The following is a 13,880-nucleotide window of genomic DNA, read 5'->3' on the forward strand; positions in this document are numbered from 1 at the left end:
AGCTGCTGGGGTTACAGGTGTACACCAACACGTCCGGCTGTAGACTTAACTCTCTTTAAAAAAGAAAACAGTGCTACCCACAGGTGGTGCAGGCCTATAATCCCAGTAGCTTGGGAGGTTGAAACAGGAGGATCACAAGTTCAAAGGTAGTCCCAGCAATTTAGCAAGGCCCTAGCTCAAAATAAAAAAATAAAAAGGGCTGGGGATGTGGCTTTAGGGTTAAGCACCCTGGGTACAATCCTTTGTACAAAAAAAGAAAAAAAGAAAGAAAGAAAGAAAGAAAGAAAGAAAGAAAGAAAGAACAATTGTAACAGGGTTCACTTGATACTTTGACTATATCCCTTGTTGCTTTGAAACTTTTTTTTTTCTTTTTACCAAACTTCTTCCTGATCTTCTTTTCCCTAACCTTCTTTCTAATCTTCTATTCCCTGATCTTCTCCTTCCTGATCTCTCCTCACTAATCTCATTTTCTCTGAATCACCTCTCAAAAAAACCCCTGTTCCTGTGATGGGCAGAGTCACAGCCTTTGGGACAGGAGTCCCCTGTGTTTCTCCTTTGCTAGCAAAGCGATAAACCTTCTTTGTCCTTTTTCTCAAAACCATGTCCTCATTATTGGATCGGCATCAGGGACAAGGACAGAGCTTTTGGCAACAAATCTGGCACCCCAGGTGAGACCCAAGAGCAGTCCGCGCTCCAGCTTTCCTGGGCAGGTCTGGCTTTCCAACCGGCCCCCACTTCTATGCTGAGGATTCAAGGTGCAGATGAGTCTGTGGGGAGCCAACTGCAGGAGAGACTGTGAGTTTGCCCAGGATGAACCAGAGGAGCTGTTCCTGTGAGTTAAGGGAGGGACTGAGTGTCCATCCCAGCAGCTGAGGAAGCTCTTTTTGCTTTGGGAACTCCCACTTTCTCTCCCTGAACTGACACGTTGCTCTCAATTTCTCCATTTTGAGAAAAAGGAAACTGAACTCAGGAAAGATGTGACAGCTTTGGCTATTGGGTAAGCTCCCCCGGTATACACATCTGGTTCCCCTTTGTGGGAACATCTGGTCCCTTTTCTTGGGGACATCTGTGGTGCTACTGGTGTAAAAGTCACGGTTAAGCACAAATTGGCAGCTTGGGGTTTTCCCCCTCTCTAGTCTGTCTCTAATTTTAAAGTTTCCATCTGTTGACCATGATTTGGGAATCCCCTCAGGTTGTCTGCTACATTGTATCTGCTACTGCCCCTTTTAAGGAGTGGCCAGTGCTGCATTGATTCTATGGGTAGTCTCTTGGGAAAGATCTTGGCTGGTTAATTTTAAAGGTTCCTGTCTGTTGGCCATGGGTTTGGGGCTACCTTCTGGTTGTCTCTCTGTGTTTCTTTTTGTATAATCTTGCAGTTGGAATTGGTCTGTCAAAGGTAAAGTAAGCGGAAGAAATTCGTACATGCAGGTCTGTCCCTTTTAAAGATTGGCGTCTGTCAGTTCTAGTTTCAATGATCCACTCTTGTCTGTTACTGGCCCTTTAAGAAATGAGCCAGGCTGCATTGATCTTCCCAGGAGTCTCCTGAGTAGAGAGATCTTGCCTGTGGGCCACCTATAGGTATAAGCCTAAGAGAAAGAGGGTTTGCTGTTACACAGTCTGGCCTTTAAATGGTATTTCTGGGTCACAATGCACAATCTTGACATTGAAGTTGGTGTGTCAGAGGTCAAGTATATGGAAGAGAGTCGCTATGTACAGGCATTTATGCAGTTGCGTGATAAGGGGTCTGATGTCAGGAGCTAAGCTGAAGGTGCCCAAAGGCACTGCCTGTGGTGTGCAAGGATAGCAGGACACCAGAAGAAAGGGGTCTAAAGATTTAAATCCCTTCAACCCAGTGCTGGCGCTCCCAGCACCATTTCTCATCTTGGCCCCAGGCAGCCACAGATCATCTCACTGTGGTCCAGGACACCAGCCCTAAATTGGAAAAAAAAAAAAAAATCCTAGAAAAGCTTCCTGGGATGTAGAAAAATGGCTAAAGAAAACCTGGCCTCTGCCCTGTCTTCCAGCCCCTTTGACCTCTGGGGGGTGGAGCCTGCTGGCCACAAAGGATGTGGCAGTAGGATCCAGCACTGTCCGTTTATGACCTGGGGACAGGAATAGTCTCCCCTTTTAAGATCTGACAGGAGACCCCATTTGGCCAGGGGATAGTCATCACTGATGCAAAGCAATTTTGCTATAATAGTATCCCATCAAACTAAATGCCTAGGGAGACTGGCCAAATAAATAACTGCACCCAGAGAAGAAAGAGACAGAAACTAGGGCCAACCTGTGTTTTGTAGGCAGCCTCTGCAAAGGGCTTTTCAAGGAAGCCTAAAGAAAAGGGGTGGAAAGAGCCTCCTCCATTACACATCAATATGCCTAGTATAAGAAAAGGCCCCAAAGGAGCCTCTAGGTACAACTGACAGTGGGGAATGCACTTAAGTTGATGGAAATGGAGACAGGTCAGACTCAAAAAAAAAAAAAAAAAAAAAATCCTGTGTGACAATCCCTTGAATGCAACCTGGGAGAAAAAAGATTAAGGCACACTTTGTTTGTTTGTTTGTTTTGTATATGCTAGATTGTCCAACCCTCTCCTGGGATGAAATTTGTTGTATAAGTTAAACACACAGATAACATTCCTAAGGTCTGTTTCAGAATGTAAATTTAAGAAAGGTTCTGAAACTAGAAAAGATAAAAGAAAGTTATAGGTATGGAAATATATTTTATTTATTTATTTCTTTTTTAAGATTTATTTATTACATAGGTGACAACAGTGGAGTGCATTTCCATTCATAAGGAAATATATTTTAGTACAGAAAATTACAAGGTAAAAGAAATGTTTCCGGATGAGAAAGTATTTTGTCTGGTAAAGTAATATTCTTGTGCTAAAGTCCAAGATGAAAGAAGACATAACTAAGGATGTGAAGGAGTTGTGAATGTTTAAGCAAGTTGCAGAAGGTTTGTGGAAGGTAAATCTCAAAAAGTTTGTGTTTGATTAAATTGGCCATAATTAGAACAGTCAGTTAAAGTTATTTGAACTTTAATGTACTGCTATAAAGCAAAGTCTGAAACATTGATCTGCTCTTATCTATGGATAATTTTCTTGTATTCATCAGGCTTTATTACTTGGGGAAACTGTCTTAAAGGAATTGTTTGGGGCTGGGTTGTGGCTCAATGGTAGAGCACTTGCCTAGCATGTGTAAGGTGCTGGGTTCAATCCTCAGAATCAAATAAATAAATAAATAAATTAAATAAAGGTATTGTGTTCATCTACAACTAAAAAAGAGAAAAAGGAATTGAATTGTACCTGTTTTAAAGTCATGTGATTATTTTGTAACTGACTGAACCACAGTAATTTAGGTTTTTAACAATATAGTTGAAATCCAAAATGTGTCTGAGTAGGTATATGTATGCATCTGAGAACTATCTGTCTAAGCTTTGCCTAAATATTATGTAAAAGTTTATAAAATGAAAGTTTATGTAAGTTTACTGGCAAGATAACCAAAAAGTGCTCTCTTTTATACAGTGTATCTGAAATAGAAGGGCCACACTGTCATTTAAAGACCTGTCTTATATCTGATTGCTGTGACTAAGTCAATTTTCAATGATTAACACTGTTTCCTAAATGTATAAGAGATTTAAGGCTATCCTTTGATTTTTGTTAACCCATTATTACCGTACACTCTGGATTCTAAATTGTACTTTAAAAACTCAACTTAGTTAAATGTAAAACTTAGGAGAGCATTTTGCCAAGTTGGTGTTATCCAAACTAAAATTATGTGCAGCAAACATCTTGGATTTGTATAAAAATGACAAATCTAGTTGGTATTTATTCATGTATTTGTTGTTTTATAGCTGGATAAAGTAACCTGTTGTCAATAAGTTACATATACAATTTTGTGTTTCTCTTCACACTGGAATTGGAATTTAAATGCATTTTTGGAAGATAATAAGGAGATCCTGATCTGTTTAAAGGTGTCATATTAAACATGGAAGCATTTTGCCACTGTTTCCACAAAAAAAAAAAAAAAAAAAAAGCTAAAAATCTCTCTTAGCCTGTCTTTGATTCAAGTTTCAGGTGTAATATTGTATTGTGTTGATTGTGAAGAGCCCCACCTTCCCTGAGATAAGACTCTGCCTCCCACCTCAACCCATGGTAAAATGGCTCTGAAACAGGCTGGAGCCTATTCAAAGTTGTGTTCAAAAGATTGATTTTTATTGTAAAGATTACTGTGATCTCAAATGGGAGAAATAATGTATAATTAAGTACAGTTTCAAGATTTTTCTTTGTTCATAGCTATTACATAAGCTGAATGTAATTTCATTTTGTATTTTCCTTGTAACTTTATAATTGTTGCCTGTTAGTGGTTTGCAGAGGTACTGCTTTTAAAAACAAAACAAAACCAACCTGGGTTAATTTGAGATAATAAGCTATCACCTACTGGATAGATACTATATAATGCTGGCTCCCAGTACTAATACTGACCACAATTAAATGAAAGGGGTACCTGTAAAATTATAGATATTGAAGTTACAACATGTTATTCCCTCTTTAAACCTGATTAAACTGGCCTGCTGGGTGTTTAAAACCAAAAACTTGGAGACCAAAGTCAAGGAAGTAAAAGAGCCAAGGAAAAAGCAGCCAACATTTTGGCCCTTGCCCGCTAAGGTCAGCCAGGACCTGGAGAATGACAGGAGCCCTTTCTGGGCCCTGCAACTCTAGTAAGTCACCCAATCTTCTAATCAGGGAGATCAAGAGGACCCAAGAGAACAGGAAGCCAACCAGTGCACATTCTGCAAAGAGGAGGATCATTGGAGATGAAAATGTCCCTGATGCTTCCAAGAGAAGCCACATTTGGTCAGCCAGACCCCAACCCATCCTAGCAAGTGACATCACTGATAGAGGAAAGCTAAAGGAATCAGGAGGCTTCACATGTGTTCCCAAGAGTGATCTCTAAGGAATCTCAGCTGACTCTTAAGAATAGATAGGAACAAGTTCAGTTTTGACCAACTTGGTCTTAAACATCTGGCAGAACAGTATAGCCTAAAAGCACAATCCTACCTGGACATTTAAAAGGAAAAACAATGGATTTTTAAAAATGTAACTTAAGATGAACACTTGAGTCAGCACTACCAAAAGTAAGTAAAGCTGGAGGCTATAAAGGATGGGTTCTTGTGTGAGAATGAATAATAGTAATGATCACAAGAGTCCCAAATTTGTCCTGAGTTAATTTGAGTCTGATTTCATAGACCTACAAATCTTCCTAACCTCCTACATTGATGAACTTGAGCTGATTTTCACTGATGGGATTATGAGTTACTGTCCTCATGGTTTTCAGAAACTGGCTGAAATACTAATTTTTTTTTCTAATGATTTACAAAAAATTAATACTTTGATCTTTATTGTTGTATTAGCATGATTCCTGAACTACACAGGCCCTTGTCCAGTCACCTGTCATCTGCCACTCTGATGCTGAATGCCCTTAACTGTCCACACCCCACCTGATGGAGAACAGGACTTTGGGTTACTTCCCCCATCTTCATCCCCTTTCAGCAGGAAGTAGCTTGGATATGTTATCGTCCACTGTCCATAGAAATGGAAGCTAGAAATTGACAGTGGGGAAATGTAACAGGGCTTCACTTGATGCTTTGACTATATCCCTTGTTGCTTTGAAACTTCTCCCCCAACCTTCTCCTCCCTGATCTTCTTTTCTCTAACCTCCTTCCTAATCTTCTTTTCCTTGATCTTCTCCTTCCTGATCTCTCCTCACTAATCTCATTTTCTCTGAGTCACCTCTTTAAAAGCCCCCTGTTCCTGCCGATAGGCAAAATCACAGCCCTTAGGACAGAAGTCCCCTGTGTTTCTCCTTTGCTAGCAAAGCAATAAATCATTTATTTCTTTTTTCTCAAAACCGTGTCCTGGTTATTAGATTGGCATTGGGACAGAGCTTTCGGCAACACCTCCAGAGCAGTTACAAGCAGCATTTTATTCCCTTATGTGCAGGGTGCCTCCTCCATTCTCCCTGGCTGAGGACTGCTGGTGTACAGTCTTTCTGGATGTCGCCTAGGTTTGACTCTCTCCTATGGGGTCCCCACTTCTCTGTGATCTCTTGGGATGAGTGCACGTATGTGGTTTATCTTTGCTGGTCAGATCAGCCTCCTTTCCCTCACCTCCTGTTTGGGAAGGGGTTGAGACTGTTACATTCAGGTGTGAGCCGCTCCTAACCATCGTCCCCTTTTCCCTTTGGCTGTTTTCTTTTTATATCCACAGCAATTTTATTTTATTTTTTTAAATATTTATTTATTTATTTTTCGGTGGACACAACATCTTTGTTTGTATGTGGTGCTGAGGATCGAACCCGGGCTGCACGCATGCCAGGCGAGCGCACTACTGCTTGAGCCACATCCCCAGCCCCACAGCAATTTTATATTTAAAGCTAAATGCTGTATTTTGAAAATGGGCCACTGCACTTTTTATTTGTCACACTTACTCAATATAAATATTTTGAAGACTTAAGAAACACACATTACCAGGGCTGGGGGTATAGCTCAGTTGGTAGAGTGCTTGCCTCGTATGCACAAGGCCCTGGGTTCAAAATCCCCAGCACCACAAAAAAAAAAGAAAAAAGAAAGAAAGAAAGAAAGAAAGGAAGGAAGGAAGGAAGAAAGAAAGAAAGAAAAAGAAAAGAAACACATTACTTAAGAATTGTGCTTGACAGGAGGATGGCAAGTTCAAGGACAGCCTCAGCAACTTTGCCAGACACTGTCTCAAAATAAAAAAAATAAAAAGGGCTGGGAATGTGGCTCAGTGGTTAAGAGCCCCTGGGTTTCAATATCAAAAAATAAAAAGATTTTGCCTGCAGCTGGGGTGTGGTAGCGCATGCCTGTATAATCCAGATACACAGCAGAATGAAGCAGGAAGCAGGAGGATGGCAAGTTCAAGGCCTGGGGATGTTATCAGATTCCCAGGTTAGAGACCTGACTCTGGGGATCCATCAAATCAGGTGGGCCACTCACCCCAAAACCAAACAGAAAAGGTGATGCTGAAAAGCGCTAGAGGTGCTATAGTCAACGTAGCTGCACCAGGAAAGCAAGAGGACCCAGGTTCCTCGCTGTCTTTGAGGGGCTGACACTGACTTTGAAGTCTCACAGAAAGGAGAATGAGGGCAAGGATGGGGGGCTTTCACAGATGCCAAAGCAGGCGATCTTGATCAGACGTGGTCTGTCCATCATCTCAGGATTGGCTGGGTGGGGCCCTGTTCCAAATAAGAAAGTTGCTCTTGCCTGGGGTGTAGCTTTGACTCATCACAAGACATTGATCAGATCAGTCCTTGTTCAGGGACTCCAAGGTGCCTGGGAGCAAAGAAGATGAATGTGAAATGGAGGCAGAGATGCCAAGTCTTTAATCCTGCTTTCAGCCACCTGTCAGACATTTGCAGCCAAAAGGGAAGAGTCTAAGTCCTTGTTACAGGAATGGAGCTCAGTGGTAGAGCACCAGTCAGTACAGAATTGAGAATAGAGTTGAGGGGGGGACTGTGCCTGGGAGCCAAGTGTGGATTTGACTGTAGTCTCAGCACTTGGGAGGCTGAGTCAGGAAGATCTCCCCTCCCCACTCCCCTGCGCACTGGGGATTGAACCCAGGGGTACTTAACCCCTAGGTTAACTACTTAGCCACATCCCCAGCCCTTTTTATTTTTATTTTTAGACAGGGTCTTGCTGAGGCTGGCTTTGAACTTGCTATCCCCATGCCTCAGACTCCCAAGTCCCTGGGATGACAGGGGTGTGCCACCACACCTGGCCAGGATGATCTTTTGAGTCCAGAAGTTGGAGACGAGCCTGGGCAACATAGCAAGACCCCATCTCTTAAGTTAAAGGAAGAGAATGGGGCCTGAAAATTAGAAGCAATAAACTATATTAGTCAGTATCATTACCATCATCATCGTTATAACTATCCAGGTTGAAAAGCACAAGTTAGATAACTGAATGAAATCACAAAACACAGCAAAGACAGGATGCAGAAATATAGTCTGTCGCACCCTGGTCTATCTCTTAGGCCATAAATAAGCTGGTGGAACTCACTGGATTCTTTCCCTTCTTTGTTTTTGTACCATCTAAATCCGGTTCCTTTGTTTCACATGCTCAGAGAGAGCTGGAGAAAAACACTTCTGCCTGCTGTTCTTTTCTGTGGATGCTGGTCTTAAAATGAAGTTACCTCTGGCTGCTCCTGAATTTTGAAGAAAGCAAAGCTATTTCTTCCACTCAGACCCTGCCCCTGGTGTGTGTAAGGCTTCAACTTGGACTGAACCCCTCCCTCTCTTGTCTAGGGCCATTACCTGGCCAGATCCTTCGGACCCTTCCTCAGACCCTTCCTCGGGCAGTGGCACTGGGAGGATATAGAGCTGCTGACATCTTGCAAGGCCACATGGGGTTGGGTCCCTGGCTCTGGCTTCTGGGGTCTTCAGGGACACCCTGGTTGCTGCCATTCTCTGGGGCTTTCCTTACTGCCCTTCCAGGGTGGGGCAGGAGTGGCAGTGGGTGGGGGGAGGCCTGCTTTGTTTCAAGTACATCAATTTGACTTTCTGTCCAAAGGGTTCACTGGAGTCAAGAGAAAGGCCATCACCATCATGCTATCCATTATACGCACAGCCAGCCCCCTTGAGAAGGAGAAAGGTCTAGTGGCCGCCATAGGCTGCCAGGAACTATGAAACCTGTTTCTGCTTCCTACCTTGTTCTCTGAGCCACTTCCCTTAGGGTGACACCTTCTCTGCTTTGGTCGGGACATCAGGCTCCCTCTGCTTCTATACCAGTTCTGTGGGACCAGAAGGCTGGTCCCAGTTGAGACTGAGATGTGAATTTGGGGATGCAGAAAAAAAAAAAAAAGACTGAGTCTCAAAAGAGAGGTGCCTGTTGGAATGCAAAAGAAACAACTTGTCCCATGTCCTTGGCCCTCCTCCTTGGCCCCTGCCCTTGCCTGCAAAAGATACCATGATGCAAAGGCAAGGAAACTGACTCTACCCTGACTCCACCTCTAGTTGTTCAGCCCCTCATACTGTCCCCCTAATTTTTTTATTTATTCTTNGTACACCGAAAACTAAAAAATAAAATTTTAAAAATTTAAAAAAAAATAAAAAAATAAAGAAATTGACTTAGCTGGTGTCTGGTGAGAGTTCAAGTTCCATAGCTGATACAGTCTGGGGAACCAAAAGTGCTGAACAGATACGGAATATCTAGAAATGGAAGCTACGGGATCCCGCGGCCTAGAAGCTTCACGGCTGTCCATATTGGACAGGGTAGTTAACTGTGCAATAAGCCCCCCCCCAAAAAAATAGTGGCACAAACGCAGTCAAATCTAATTTCCATTCACATAACCAGGTAGCTCCAGTCCCACCAGTACGAGTTTAGCTCTGTGCCACACAGTTCTTCAAATGCCCAGGCTCTGTTGTCTTCAGTGCCTTGCTTCTGAGACCGTCTTAGATGTTGACAACCAGCAATCAAAAACCAAAAGCCGAAGGACCATTTCTGTGGGATGGTTTTTATAGTTTGGGAAGGGCCTGGGAAAACAGTCACATTTCCTGGGCTGAACTCAGTCTCGTGACCACATGTCGCTGCTAGGAAGCTGGGAATAGAGTATGGCTGCACAGAAGGAAGAAGAGACCAATTTGGAGAGCAGATAGCCATCCCCGCCACATCATCAATTGTGGGCCACAGATGTGAGGGTCTCCTGTGATCAGTGTCCACGCTCCCAAGTTCCAGCCCCTCCTGCCACCCTCCAAGGAGTGACTCCTAGGGAGCCTAGACATGAATACACCAGTTGTAGTCCACTTCTCCCTGGGGATGGTCACCATCCATGCTTCCCTCCTCACAGTGCTTCCTGAATTGTCCAGGACTATGGAGGCTCTCATCTTCACAGGGGATCCAGGCTAGCACTTGTGACCCTTGACCCTGACCCAAGACTGGGAGCCCCTCTAGGGTACCATGGCTAAGGACTTCAACCCAGATGAGCCCCACCCCATACCCCACTGCCTCCATATCTATACAGCCACCCTAAGAGCAGAGGACCCCTCATGAGTATGGTACCCACTCACCCAAGCCACTGATACCTGCATGGTGGAAGCACTCTGTCCATGAAAGACGCTGCCACCTGAAGTCCAGTTCCTATTCCAGGTTGGGTAAGCATTGTCACCTGTCAACCATGTCCTTCACCAGCCAACAACCAATAACCAAAGAACTTCTCAACTATCTCAACTGGGAGGGGACCCAGAATAAAGCTGAAAGAGCTTTCTTTGGGACAGGTTGTCCGGACTCCCAATCTCTCCTCCACCACCAACTAGCAATTTCTTATCACTTCTTTGTCCCTCAGCACAGTGGGTGATAGTACCTTTGTGCAGGATTTGGTGACACAAATCCCCAGGCAGGGTTGGGTGTTCTGTAGTCACCTGCCATGCTCTCTACTACTNCTGATCCTCCTGCCTCAGCCTCCTGAGCCTTTGGGATTACTAGGGTGTGCCATCATGGCTGGCCCAATCAGGTGTCCTTTGTTGCTGCAAGTGTGGCACCTTAGAACTTGGGGGTGACAAACTAACTCTTTTTAAAATTTTTTTAATTAGTTATACATGACAGTAGAATGCATTTATGCACTTTGATATACGTAGATGGGATATAATTTCTCATTTTTCTGAGTGTACATGTTGCAGAATCACATTGGTCATGCAGTCACATATATACATAAAGTAATAATGTTTGTTTCATTGTACTGTCCTTCCTATCCCCATATTCCCTCCCCTCCCTTCATTCCCTCTACCTAATCTAAGGTAACTCTATTCCTCTCTAGTGCTCCACACCCTTATTGTGAATTAGCATCTGCATGTTAAAGAAAACATTTGGCCTTTGGTTTCTTGGGGATTGGTTTATTTTGCTTAGCATGATATTCTCCATTCACTAGCAAATGCCATAATTTCATTCTTCTTTAAAGCTGAGTATATTCCATTGGGGGAACATATACATATATATATCTCACATTTTCTTTATCCATACATCTATTGAAGGACACCTAGGTTGTTTCCATAGTTCAGCTATTGTGAATTGAGCTGTTATAAACACTGACATGGCTGCATCACTGTAGTATGCTGATTTTAAATCCTTTGGGTATAGGCCGAGGAGTGGGACAGCTGGGCCAAATGGTGGTTCCATTCCCAGCTTTCTGAGGAATCGTCATACTGCCTTCCATAGTGACAACCCAACTCTTGGGGCCAAGTTCTCGAGTGACAGCTCCCTGCCTCTCCACCCTGGAGGGGGCCCATCCTGCACTCTCCCTCCTCTGAATGCTTCTCCCTGAAACACCCATCCTGCCCTTTTCCTTTTGCCCCCCTCAACACAGCAGCTGGCACCCAAAAGTAGTGAGCGAGCTTCTCAGTGGGGCAAGGAAGGGATTCGAGGACCCTCTGAGCCAGCCCTGAGTTCACTTAGGCCCCTTTCCTGTCAGACACTGGCCTGGAGCTGAAAGGGCTTTGCGCCCTCTGTCACCCCAGCTCCTGCAACTAGCCAGGGACTGTGGGTCAGGAAGCACAGGCCAGAGCCTGGCCCCCTCCTCCCCTGCTAACCCCCTGGAGCCCAGTCAAGGGGGGAATTCTCCACCAGCAGGGAAAAGCACTGGCGGCCAGGCTCCTTCCCGCCTTCCCCAGAGGACACTCATGGGGTCCAGCAGCCCCCGCCCACCTGCCCTCACCACATTCCTGCTGAGTGGGAGATTATCAGGAGCTGGCAGCACAACCCAGCTGCCCTAAGCTGCTTGCACGCCTTAGCAGCATGTTGTCACTCGCAGGAATGCCCAAGGAGGGAGGTTCGGATGGCAGGAGCCAGATTTGGTCTCCTGGCCTCCTGGCAGGGGCTGTGAGAGCCCCACAGTTCCCAGCTCAGCCAGGTCTTCTGGTGCCGAAGGCCGGGGCAGGGAGGCACTGAAGTGCAGAGGCTGTTGAGGGTGGCAGCAGGCTAGATTGCCCTGCAGGGTGTTATGGGTTGAGCCGTTTGCCCCAAAATAATATGTGGAAGTCCCAACACCCAGCACTTCAGAACGTGATTTTATTTGGAAATAGGGTCCTTCAGATGTGGTTGGCCGAGGAGTGGTCAGGCTGCGGTGGAGAAGGTGCTTCATCCATCACGACTGGTGTCCCCATAGGAGGAGACACAGATACAAACACAGAGGGAGCACCTGGTGGAAACTGGAGGGGGGCAGAGATCTTTGGCCAATAGAAGCTGGAAGAGGCCAGGAAGCCTCCCTACACCAGTGACCTGCTGGCTGCCCACAGGTGCCCACAGTGTGGGCTTTGGCTTCAGATGGGCCCGAGCTCACCTGCTCAGTGAGGCCCTGCCCGTCTCCCTCCAGCTCCCCAAGGCAGTGTTTTCCTGCTGGGCCCTTCCCCAGCCCCTCCCCAGGTCCTTCTGAGTTGGCAGTGAGTCCACACAGCTGAAGAGGAGCATGGTGTCCTGTGAAGGGAAAGACACACCTGCTTTGAAACCCAGGTATCACACTTGCAGCCGTGTGGCTCTGAGCAAGTTCCACCCTGCATCTGTTCTCTCCTAGGCAAAGGCAGTGATCCTTGGCAGGGCGGGATGAAGTTGACTCACGTATTTAGTCAAGGTTGCAAGCAAACCCTGCAAAGCAGAGGCTCTTTCCCTGGGACCCACGGGCCAGCCTTGGAAGTTCTAGAAAGTGCTGAGCCTGGCAGGACAAGATTGTGTTTGCATACATCGCTCTGAGGACAGGGACCTTATCTCTGGATCTCAGACGGGTCCAGGACCCCATGCAGACCCCCATGTAAATCTGCCCCAAACCCCTTGGGTGCTCCCTTTAGCCCCTGCACACCTTACATCTTGCTGTGCATCTCATCTACCACAGGCCATGGTGACCTGTCCTCCACACAAGTCTCAGGTAGAAAGGGACTCTCACAGGTCCACCCTTGTGCCCTGTACCTGACCCAGAATTTGTTTGCAAAATAGATTATTTTTTTTTAATATTTATTTTTTAGTTGTAGGTGGACACAATACCTTAATTTTATTTTTATGTGGTGCTGAGGTTCAACCCTAGCGTCCCATGTACTAGGCGAGCGCTCTACCGCTGAGCCACAACCCCAGCCCCACATCATAGAGTCTTCAGAGTGTTCCCTCTCGACTACCCCAGCCCTGCTTGCCAAGCGTCCTCGCTGCGCCTTCCAGCCAAGGCTGCGACAGAGCCCACCAGCAACCCCAGCACACCATGGAAACCACCATGTTTACATCTCACAGATTTGTCAGGGATAAAGGCTAATTAGCGAAGGAGGGAAAAGAACTTGCTGGATTTTAGAAACATCAAAAAGCTCCTCTGGCTGTGACAAAATAATGAAGCACCTGGACCAGCACCAAGATGGCAAGGCTGGCTTCCCGAGCTGCTGCTGGCTAATTGCACCCTCGACTATTTTGCAGTAAGCATAAGACAGAAGGGAAAGAAGTAAGGGGGAGCACGGGATTGCTCCCCTTAATAAAAATCCTTCCAAAGGGTTGCTTAAGGAATCTGCTCCACAACTCCCCCATACAAGGATTTCACGGGCAGATCAAGATGCTTAGAAAATGTACCCAATGCCCGCTTTGCCCATTGGACAAGCAAAGACAGGAAAGTTCATTAAATAAGCTTTTGATTTTTAAATTGTTTGCATCTTTTCCCTCTTGGTAAACAAAGCCTTTTCAGAGTGGGGGAGGCAGAGATGTGTGTGTGTGTGTGTGTGTGTACCCACCACATTCCTTTTCTCCTAGAGGCCCACCCCACCCTCTTTCTCAATCTCCTCCTTTTCTTCCGCCTCCTTTCCACCCACCCTTTAAACATGTTGGTGCTCCACAAGGTCTCGCCCTGT

The 13,880-nt window shown here is 45.4% G+C and overlaps 1 pseudogene; it reads left to right on the forward strand.

Moving 5' to 3' along the window:
* The first annotated feature begins 12,895 nt into the window (after nucleotides 1-12,895).
* On the forward strand, nucleotides 12,896-13,484 carry LOC125611805 (annotated as a pseudogene).
* Nucleotides 13,485-13,880: the final 396 nt, after the last annotated feature.

This window comes from Marmota marmota, unplaced genomic scaffold (assembly GCF_001458135.2).
Source record: "Marmota marmota marmota unplaced genomic scaffold, marMar, whole genome shotgun sequence".
NCBI lineage: Eukaryota > Metazoa > Chordata > Mammalia > Rodentia > Sciuridae > Marmota > Marmota marmota.